The sequence below is a fragment of the Ipomoea nil genome, unplaced genomic scaffold (assembly GCF_001879475.1).
Source record: "Ipomoea nil cultivar Tokyo-kokei standard unplaced genomic scaffold, Asagao_1.1 scaffold1576, whole genome shotgun sequence".
NCBI classification, from domain to species: domain Eukaryota; kingdom Viridiplantae; phylum Streptophyta; class Magnoliopsida; order Solanales; family Convolvulaceae; genus Ipomoea; species Ipomoea nil.
In genome coordinates this window covers 4256342-4268483 of record NW_017618004.1, presented here as the reverse complement: position 1 = coordinate 4268483, position 12142 = coordinate 4256342, and positions in this window count along the sequence as shown.

Below are 12142 nucleotides of genomic sequence, written 5' to 3'. Positions count from 1 at the left end.
ACATACGGAGTAAATTTTATTTTATTTTTTGATGGAACAAATACATAATTTAAACGTAATTTTGGATTAGAATTTATAATACAAGATGAAACTTGATCCACGGTATATGGTAGGATTGTTATGCTGTGGAACTGTGTCCACCTTGCAAGATGGACACAGTTCTATGTTCATAATTATAAAGTTATATATTCATAATTTTTGAACTTCATATTCATAATTATTGAACTCTATATTCACAATTACATAACTCTATGTTCATAATTATAAAGCTATTTATTCGTAATTTTTTAACATCATCATATTCACAAAATTATTGAATCTCTATATTCATAATTACAATATGTTCATAATTACGTTCATACCTCTATGTTCATAATTATAGAACTATATGTTCATAATATTTTAACTATATATTCATAATTATGAACAATTTTGGAACCGTGTCCACCTTGTAAGGTAGACACGGCTCCACAACATAATTTGCCGTATATGGTCAATCGTTATACCGTGCATCAGGGCGCACATAGCAATATGCACCCCGCGCCTCTCAAAACGACGTCGTTTTGGTAAGTTATGTATTTTCAGATATAAAATTATGTGCATTCTATTATATAATTCTGTACATTCGAAACATGGGAATTTTCAAGTATAAAATTCTGTGTTTTCAGGTATGAAATTATGTGTTTTCAGGTATGAAATTATGTGTTTTCAGGTATAAAATTCTGTACATTCTATTATATAATTCTGTACATTCTAAACATGGGAATTTTCAGTTATAAAATTATGTGTTTTCAGGTATAAAATTCTGTGTTTTCAAGTATAAAATTCTGTGTATTCTATTATACAATTCTGTACATTCGAAACATAAATTTTTTTTAAGGAGTTAACAACAGACACGCGAAAAGGTAAGAAACGACATCGTTTTGGGCTAGGGCGCACAATGCATTGTGCGCCCCTGGTGCATGGTATAATTTGCCAGATACATACCTGATCCATGGTAAAACAATAGAATAATTAATAACTCCTCGCACGATGGCAAATTATGATGTGCAACCGTGTGCACCATGCATGGTGCACACGGAATTGGATCTATAATTTTTATACTATAGATCCATAATTTATATATTATAGATTCATAATTTCTATACTATAAATTCATAATTATTGAACTCTATATTCACAATTACAAAACTCTATATTCATAATTTTCAATGTTCATATTCCCAATTGTTGAACTCTATATTCACAAATACTGAACTCTATGTTCATAATTTGATAACTATACAATTTAGAAATTATGATTCTATAGTATAGAAATTATGAATCTACAATTTAGATATTATGAATCTACAATATAGAAATTATGGATTTATAGTATAGAAATTATGGATCTATAGTATAGAAATTATGGATCCAATTCCGTGTGCACCTTGCATGGTATACACGGTTGCACAGCATAATGCAATCGTTATACCCTGCACCATGGCGCACATAGCACCGTGCGTCCCGCGCCTCTCAAAACGACATCGTTTTGGTAAGTTATGTAGGGAGTTGATGTGATTATGTGTATTCGTTTATACAATTATGTGTATTTGTTTATACAATTATGTACTTTCTTTTTATACAATTATGTACATCCGAAACATGAAATTTATGTGTATTATGTTAAGAGTTTATGTGTATTATGTTAAAAGTTTATGTATATTATGTATTATGTTAGATTATGTGTATTATCTTTTTTTTTTTTTTTTTTTTTTTTAAAAGTATGTGTTTTTTGTTATACAATTATGTACATTCATGTATACAATTATGTGTATTCTAGTATAAAATTATGTACATTTTTAAACATGAGATTTTTTTAAAGAAAATTAACCGTCAACACAGAGTAGCGAATTTTTTTTTTTTTTAAAAAACAAACCTGAAACGACGTCGTTTTGCATCAGGGCGCACAATGCAATGCGCGCCCTGGTGCACGATATAAATTGCCCAAAATCCCCTTGCACAATTCAATGGGCTGATGCTGAATTAGTAATTACATAGGTGAAAAGAGCCAGACCAAAAGAACAAACCCAATGGGCCTGTTGATCCAAACATCACGCCTAGCCCATTTTACAGAAATCAAGTACGCTTGGGGTGAGACATATATCATTGCTTAAACTTTGGGCAAATGGTCCACACAATGTTATGTGTACCACATTTTTAATATACTAACTGTACATTATTTTTGTACTGAATGTAAATTATACAATATAATGTACACTCAGAACAAAAATAATGTACATCCTCTGAATACAATGTACATTATTTTTATATTGAATGTACATTATTTTACAGTAGACAAAATATGGTCCACACAACTTGTGTGTACTATGGTCCACACAATAATAATTGTAAACTTGGACGAAAGTTCACGTAGTAAGATCAATCTCGATACAAATTTATTTTTAGTACTTTGGGCTAACCCGAATGGGTTGCGGGTCGTAGTGGTCAGGGCCCGTTAAGCTCATATTTTTGCAATTTTTTTTTTTGGGTCCTAACCTATCCATCGCAGAGCGGGGTAGGTCAACTTGTCGGTTTCGACTTACTTTGACATTCTTGGACACAATTAGTCCAATGTGCTAATACACACACACACACACACACACACACACACACACACACACACAATAGATCAGGTGTGAAACTTCTCCTAGGTGAAATGTGCGAGTTAATTACAACCTTTGGTCTTGTCAAAATCAACAGCTCAGAATGAAGAACAATTTAAAAAAATGTACTGACATTATAGTCATTTTGCGTAAGGTCACAACTTAAGGTGTGTAAGTTTTAAATCTTAAGGTGCGTAAGTTTATAGCGTTAGGTGCGTAAGGTCACAGCTTAATGTGCATAAGTCTAAAATTTAAGGTGCATAATTTTATAGTTTAAGGTGCATAAGTTTATAGCTAATGTGCGTAAGTTTATAGCTTAAGATATGTGTATGTTTTAAGGTGCGTAAGTTTATAGCTTAAGGTGCGCAAGTTTAGAGCTTAAGGTGTGTAAGTTTATAGCTTAAGGTGTGTATGTTTAAAGCTTAAGGTGAGTCACTTTCTAGTTTAAGGTGCATCAGTTTAACTCTTAAGGTGCGTATGTTTAAATACACAAACCACACACCTTAAGCACACAAACAAAGCACCTTAAGAACACAAAACACGCACCATAAGTACACAAACCACGCACCTTAAGCACACAACAAAGCACTTTGCATGGGCGAACACTCAATCAATGATGAAAAACGCAGCTCCAAATTGCAACGGTGATGATCCAAGAAAATAGAAAACCAATTTGGCCAAGGATTACATATGCGTTCACACTTTAAAAAATAAAAAAAGACACTACTACCCACTTTACCAAAAAAAAAAAAATCAATCCATGTCATCTTAGGATATCAAATTTGATTGGACCATCCAAATAAAAAAAAAAAATGAATGCACAAGATTAGTTCTCACGTCGTCACTTAAGGATGGTCCTCATTTGATCCTCTCTCTCTCTCTCTCTCTATATATATATATATATATATATGGGCATGATCAAATGAAAACAATATCTTCATACAAGATTTATCAATGATTGAGAATTTTTTTATTAAAAATATATAGGGTCAATTTTATAATTATTAAAAAATTTTAATTTTTCAGTATGTATAGAAAGAATTCACATTTTTCCTTAATTTTTTAGCAACCCTTTGCAGTTGAGCTATTAATTAGATAGATGAATCATATCCGTCCTTTAATTTTACGTAAGAGCATATTTTCACAATTTTACGTAAGAGCATATTTTCACATGAACCCTTCCATATGTTATTTAGGTATGCTCAACAACGAAAAAATATAGGAACAAAACCCTAAATACAATATAAAACAGGCAAAAACTTGTGTGACACCGACTGTTTCATATATTATTGTTGGTGAGGCAGGTCAGGTTGTAAAGATTATATATATATATATATATATATATATATATATATATAAACTAACCTGGATGATTTAAAAAATGATGGGGTATGGTACGCGACGAATTGAAACAGGGGATGAATTGCCCATACCTCGTGGTTAGTAGGTTAGCATCTGGGCGGGCGGTGCAGATAATAATATACATGAAAATGTGGAATGGGCATTTTGCTTCCATTAGGGGGAATGTGCAGTGCAGTGGGACTCTCTATGTGTTTATACAAGAAAGACATCATCATAATCATTAGCAGATTAGAATGGCTCCGGCTTTTGCTTCTTTTATTTAGTGTTAAAATAGCTATCTAAGCTACCTACCTTTCCCTCTCATAATGGTACTTAAATTACATGCATGCAATCAATTGCACTTTTACTCCAATCCCATTATCTCATCCCCACCCCATACCTCTTTCAGCATTTATATAATGCATGCATTGCATGCTTCAAATAATACACATTAATTAATTTACCACTGCAATAATATATGCATGCATATATGCTTTAATTAATTAATTAATTTATTTTTTTTTGGGTAGGGATATATGCTTTAATTTGCTTTGACTCATCTCAGGTCTATGTTGTACGTTTTCATTTGCATGATATGGTACAATATATACGGTAGATGCCGATCGAGAGGGACCATTAGACTACTTGTCCTCCCATCCTTTATACATTTATATTTTCACCTCACAAACATTTTTAGTTTTACTTTAAAGTAGATCAGATCCACCACAAAGTATATTTGATGATGCCTTAAGTGAGCACGTGAGAACTGCATCAATACACACAATCTATTACATGAATGTACGTACAAATGCAACTACTCCAGAGTCTTCAGTGTCATCCATGCATGTCTTGGAATATATTGTGTGCACTCATGCAGTAGATCACATGTTCTCACCTAAAATATGGTTTTCATATGTATATATATAATAACAGAGTAATTAAATACACAAAATAGTCCATCGACTATGTCAAAATTCACAAATTAGTCTTTGACTATCAATTTTACTAATTAAATCCTCAACTATTCAATTATTGCTCAATAATTCACAAATCAATCATTCGTTGAGGACTTTATTGTGTAAGAATTGAATATTTGAGAACTTAATTTGCTAAACTTGATAGTCGATGACTTATTTGTAAATTATGTTATAGTTGAGAGACATTTTGAATATTTACTCTATAATAAGAATACAAAAGCATTTGGCAACTTTTTATCTGTATTACAAGCTTACAACACAACATGACAATTAAAAAGAAAAGTACTATTTTGTTGTGGTTAGCCTAACTATTCATTACAATTTTTTTTTTTACTGTTACCCCATGTGCTTTTTCTTATTTAATAATAAATTTAAATATTATTATTATATTATATTTTGAAATTAGCATGAGTTGTTTTTTTTTTTTTTTTTTTGTTTTTTTTTTTTTTTTGAAGGTAGCATGAGTTGTTATTATATGGATGTTGAATAAATAATAGTGGATTGCATATATTGATATGACTAGGGTTTGATTTTGAAATGAGAGAAAATTGTTATTCAGATCAAATGTTTATTATTATGTCAAAAATTGTAATGAATGCGTTACTTTATTATTATTTTTTATTTGTGTAACAATTCGTGCCACGTTTTTATGATAAGATAATGTTAGAATCAACCCTCTTATTCTCCACCCAATAAATGTATATATAAAAATAACCTAATAAATAACAATATAGAATTTGCAAGCTAGTGACGTGACACTGATCCCATCACACGTACAATAAATTATTCGTTCTGTATTTATTCAACCTTAGCCAATTCTGGAATATGTGAGTGTGACAAGAGGTTATTAATGACAAATATTATTGCCAATTCTGTTTTACCCATATTAGAAAGTTCTCCATTTTCTTCCCTCCTTAACTATACATTCAACCAGAAATGACAAACTCATGCATATGGGAAATAGTAATAACCTCTATAGTTCAAAGCTGTATTTATTATTTTACTATTCGTGTACATACATGTATACATATCGATAATTACAATATATTGTGCAAATTGTGTGATGAAAATATGATTTATATATTTGGGTCATGAAACTAGCTAGGTAAGTTGAGCAACATAGCACTCGTCGCCTTTGCCCTTTTTCTGAATTTTCCCATTTTTGATGCGATTGTTGATGGGTAAAATAGGTGCGATGAATACCTGGAATGGATATTTGCGACGTGTTGTTGCTTCGGGACAAGAAACCGGTAGCGTTCTGTGTCGTGTTTGGCAACACTATCTTAAAGATATTTAACGACCAGGGTATCGTTATATCTTCGACTGATAGCACAGAAAAAAAATAAACAGCTTAATTTCAGAACTTAGGGACTAGGAATTTCCTGTTGGAGTAAATTGTTTCCTTGTTCTGCATTAAGTGACACTGCCAAAGCTTTATTTATAATGGCTTGTACACTTCTTACACCTTACCACCATTGTAGGCAGTGTATGGACAATCAACATGAGATTAGGCTTTGTATGGCCAAGCATCATGCAACCAATGTTGGCCACTTAATTTGTTTGATTAATCTGTTAAGACAAATTAAAAGATGATCCACTAAAATAGGGATCTCACTTGAAGCCTTTGCTGAGAATGTTTCCCAACAATCCCCCACACATTCGAAGGTGTAAGGCTTAACGGATAGCAGCTGAGCGTAACAAATAAAAGCTAGCTTTCATGTCAGTGTGTTAAACTTGAACTGACAAGTGGTGGCACTAAGTAATCCACTATCCGAGAGTGAACAGAGTCTTGAACTCTTCGGCTAGTTGAATTTTGAACTTATGTGCACCTCGTTAGCTTCATTTGTTGTACACTTTGTATAGTTTTTGGATAACCATGTATTAACCCTGTTTTGTCTGTCTCAACACAGACATTCCACTCCACCGAGTGTACTTTACCGTTGACTGCCAACGGCGTGCGGACTGATTTACAGTCTGCTTATAAATGCGAGTCTTTCCATGATTTCGTTTGACCACCGAGGTGGTATCCATCATGAATTTCTCACCTCATTGGCTTTTAAGCCCATCTCCCTTGATGTATCAAGGATAGCCTTTCGATTTAGGCCTTTCGTGAAAGGATCAGATATATTCCTTTCAGATCTCACAAACTCCATTGTGATTACCCCATTCAATATTAACTGCCGTACAGACTCATGTCTGACTCTAATGTGTCTTCTCTTTCCATTATAGACACTATTTTGTGCCACACAAATAGCAGTTTGAGAATCACAATGAATGGGTACGGCGGGAGCAGGACTCCCCCACAGTGGCACGTCTGCCAATAGATTTCTTAGCCATTCGGCCTCTTGGCTAGCCAGATCTAAAGCTATGAACTCTGCTTCCATAGTTGATCTGGCTATGCACGATTGTTTGGTTGATTTCCAAGACACAGCAGCCCCACATAGTGTGAACACATATCCACTTGTGGAGCTGACATCATCACTGTCGTTTACCCAGTTCGCATCACAGAACCCTTCTAGCACAGCTGGGTATCCTTTGAAGTTGAGACCCCAGTCTAACGTGCCTCTAAGATACCGGAGTATCCTTTTTAGTGCGTCCCAGTGAGGGCCACCAGGGTTATGAGTGAAACGACTAAGTTTATTCACGGCAAATGCAATATCAGGACGTGTATAGTTCATCAAGAACATTAGACTCCCAATTACTTTTGCATATTTTTCTTGAAACATGCCTGACTCCATGTTCTTCAGTAGTTTGACACAAGGATCGTAAGGAGTCTTAGCCGGAACAACATCATAACTGTCAAACTTCTTCAAAAGTTTTTATGTGTAGTGACCTTGGGATAGAAGGTAACCTGTATTGGTTTTTGTGACTTTTATCCCGAGTATCACATCGGCTTCTCCTAGATCCTTCATTTCAAACTGTTGACATAGAGTTCGTTTGGTTTCATTTATAGCCTCAATACTTGAGCTAAAAATCAACATGTCATCCACATAGAGACATATTATTACAATGCTGGATTGGACCTCTTTTGAGTACACACAGGCATCTGACCGGTTAGTCGTGTAGCCTAGGTCCATTAAGGTCTTGTGAAACTTTTCATTCCACTGCTTGGGGGCCTGTTTTAGGCCATAAAGAGATCTTTTTAATTTACATACCTTTCCTTCTTGCCCTGGATCAACACAACCAGGTGGTTGTTCCATGTAGATCTCTTCTTCCAATTCACCATTGAGGAATGCAGTTTTTACGTCCATTTGGTGAACTATCCAGTTGTGTAAAGAAGCCAATGCAAATAGAACTCGAATGGTTCCCACTTTTGTCACTGGTGAGTATGTGTAAAAATAATCCTCACCGAATCTCTGTGTAAAGCCTTTGGCTACTAGCCTGGCTTTGAACCTTTCAATAGACCCATCTGGTCTAAGTTTTCTTTTGAAGATCCATTTGCAGCCAATTGGCTTGCACCCTTTGGGTAGTTCTACCAACTCCCAGGTGTGGTTGGACTGAATAGAGTCCAGTTCACTTTTGATGGCTTCTTTCCACAGAATGGAATCGACTGACTGCATTGCTTCTTTAAACGTTTTTGGTTCTTCTTCCAATACTAATTGGCACACAAACTGATCACACAGTTCGTTTAAATCTTTTAGTTCCGTGACATATGTTATGAAGTCAGAACCAAAATTCTTATCTATCCTAGGTCTTTTGCTTCTTCTGGGCTCATCCAAATCGTTAGTAATGCGAGGAAAATTGGCATTATCATTTTGACACAGAGTATCAACTGGTGAGACATAAGCATATTTTAAAGGAAAGATATGTTCAAAGAATGTTGCATTTCTTGATTCACACATAGAACGGTTTTCTAGACACATAAACCTATATGCTGCACTATTCTCGGCATATCCAACAAAAATAGCATCAAAGGTTTTGGGTCCTATGTTGGACCTTTTCAGGGATGGTAGACCTACCTTAGCCAAGCATCCCCACACCTTAAAGTGTTTTAGGTTCGGGGCGTGCCCTTTCCACATCTTATAAGGGGTTTTTTCGAACCCTTTATGTGGGACTCTATTTAAAATGTGGTTCGCCGTTAGAACAACTTCCCCCCACATAGAGTCTGGTGCCCCAGAACTGATCAACATTGCGTTAATCATTTCTTTAAGGGTTCTATTTTTCCTTTCAGCGATGCCATTTTGTTGGGGAGAGTAAGGTGCAGTTACTTCATGGATTATACCCGAAGTTTCACATAAGGTTTTTAGCGATAAAGATTCATACTCTCCACCTCTGTCAGAACGAAGCCGCTTTATTTTCAAGTTTAACTGATTTTCTACCTCAGCTTTAAAAATCACAAATTTGTGTTCAGCTTCATCTTTTGTTCTCAAGAGGTATAGTTTTGTAAAACGAGAATAGTCATCTATAAAAGTTATATAATACCGTTTTCCACCTTTACTTTCAGTGGTTTTAAAATCCGCTAGATCAGAGTGAATCAATTCAAGTATAGATGAAGTTCTATGAGTTACAGCATAAAAGGGCTTCCTAGCAAATTTTGCTTCAGCACAAGTTTCACATTGGGAGCATGCATCATTAGACAAGTTTGGCAACATATTCAGGCTTTTTAATCTATTTAAGCACTTTGAGCCAACGTGTCCTAATCTACCATGCCACAAATTAACTGAAACAGTAATATAAGCCGAAGGGGAAGCATTATTCTTATTGATAGATTCTGGTCCAATTACAGATATGTCTAACACAAATAATCCCCCCCGTAGATACCCTTTTCCGAGAAAAGTCCCACACCGAGTCATAACCAATCGGTCTGACTCAAGGACAATTTTGATCCCGGCCTTATTAAGTAGGCCCCCGGAAATTAAGTTTCTACGCAGAGAGGGAACATACAACACATTGTTCAGTAATAACTTCTTGCCAGAATTAAGCAATAACTCTACTTTTCCTCTACCACTTACCTCAGAAATGCTGGAGTTGCCCATGAAGACTTGTTCTCCTCCAGTGACGGGCTCGAACACCTTGAAGAAGGACTTGTTGTTGCAGAAGTGACGAGATGCACCCGTGTCCACGACCCACTCGTCTGGGTCTCCGACCATGTTAATCTCAGTAATCACTGCTGCTACAGCCTCGTCATCCTCCGTGGTTTCTACCACATTTGCTTGATTTTTGGATCCGTCCTTCTCTGAATTTTTATTTGTGGACCCTTTGCGATGATAGCACTGTGCAGCTCGGTGTCCACGTTTCCCACAAACATAGCACTCGTCGCCTTTGCCCTTTTTCTGAATTTTCCCATTTTTGATGCGATTGTTGTTATTTTTCGCATTCCTTTTTTGATTTTTATTTTGATCACCTTTTTTATGTCTATCATCTTTTCCTGTAGTCTCAACAAAGTTAGCCTTTGAATTGAAAGAAAAGGATTCAGATTTTTGTACCGTGCGATTTTCCTCTTCAATGTTGATGCTACTGATAAGTTCTTGAAGGGTGTAGTTGCGTCGCTCGTGTTTCATTTTATTTTTGAAGTCTACCCACGACTCGGGCAACTTATCAACAAGTGCTTCGACCAAGAATGCATCGTTGACTTGAGCACCTTCAGTTCGCATATCAGAAACCATATTTTCGAAGTCATGTACCTGTTCCACCACGGTTTTGGATTCGGTCATCTGGAAATGCAGCCATCGTCTCACGACGTACTTCCTCCTACCGGTGTCATCGGAACCATATTTTTCTTGCAATTGTTCCCAGATAGCTTTTGCAGATTTTTCCCCAGAAAACATGTCAAAAATGGAATTTGTTACCCGTTGAAGAATGGAGGCCCGCGCAGTTTTGTTGTCTTTCACATATTTTGGACAGACCTGTGACGTGCTTCGTGCAGGCCTCGGTGCAGGAGCTTGATCAGCTGCCTTGTCCGATTCATCAGCTGTCTTGTCCGACTTGTCAGCTGTCCCGGTTTTGGCAGAAGTGGCGGTCGCAGTCGTGGCCGCAGTCAGGATGAAGGTGGTGGGATCATCATAAATTACGTAGTCAACATCCTTCTCTTCTAGCAGCATGACAATCCTTGCAGCCCATCGTTTGTAGTTCATACCGCCGGTGAGAATTTCGATGGGTGTGACATCAGAAGCTGGCTTCATTGCAGTAGACATCGCCTCCCTGATTTTTTAAATATCTTTAACTGATGGGTAAAATAGGTGCGATGAATACCTGGAATGGATATTTGCGACGTGTTGTTGCTTCGGGACAAGAAACCGGTAGCGTTCTGTGTCGTGTTTGGCAACACTATCTTAAAGATATTTAACGACCAGGGTATCGTTATATCTTCGACTGATAGCACAGAAAAAAAATAAACAGCTTAATTTCAGAACTTAGGGACTAGGAATTTCCTGTTGGAGTAAATTGTTTCCTTGTTCTGCATTAAGTGACACTGCCAAAGCTTTATTTATAATGGCTTGTACACTTCTTACACCTTACCACCATTGTAGGCAGTGTATGGACAATCAACATGAGATTAGGCTTTGTATGGCCAAGCATCATGCAACCAATGTTGGCCACTTAATTTGTTTGATTAATCTGTTAAGACAAATTAAAAGATGATCCACTAAAATAGGGATCTCACTTGAAGCCTTTGCTGAGAATGTTTCCCAACACTAATGACTTTTAAAGAATATTTAATTAAGACTTTTATAAAATTTTAAAGACTTAATACTAAATTTAGACTTTTAAAGAGTTTTTAAAAGTTTGTGAGTAATCAATCAGTATTTTTAAAAAGTTTTTAAAAATTTATTGGTATTTAATTTAGACTTTTGAATAATCTTTAAAAGTCTACTAGCACGGCTAGAAATTATGGAATTTCCGACCACTTGAAATTGATCTTATATCAAGTCGAAAGTAAAAAGTGGTCAGAAATAGCATCAAAGGTTTTTTCGGAAAGTGGTCGGAATAAGGCTTTCGACTTGATTTAAGATCATTTTCAGGTGGTCGGAAATTCCATATTTTCCAGTAGTGTAGTATTTAAAAATTTATGAACTGTATCAAATTAGAATTTTTGTAGCTCAAATTGAAATCCAATCTTCTAATTCCAAACTTTTCAACTCTATAACTAGTGACTTTTTTTCCTTAAACCAGACAAACTTTTTCTTAATCAGGTGATAACCATGCCCCAAGTGAGAACTTGTGGACAAATTCAAACCA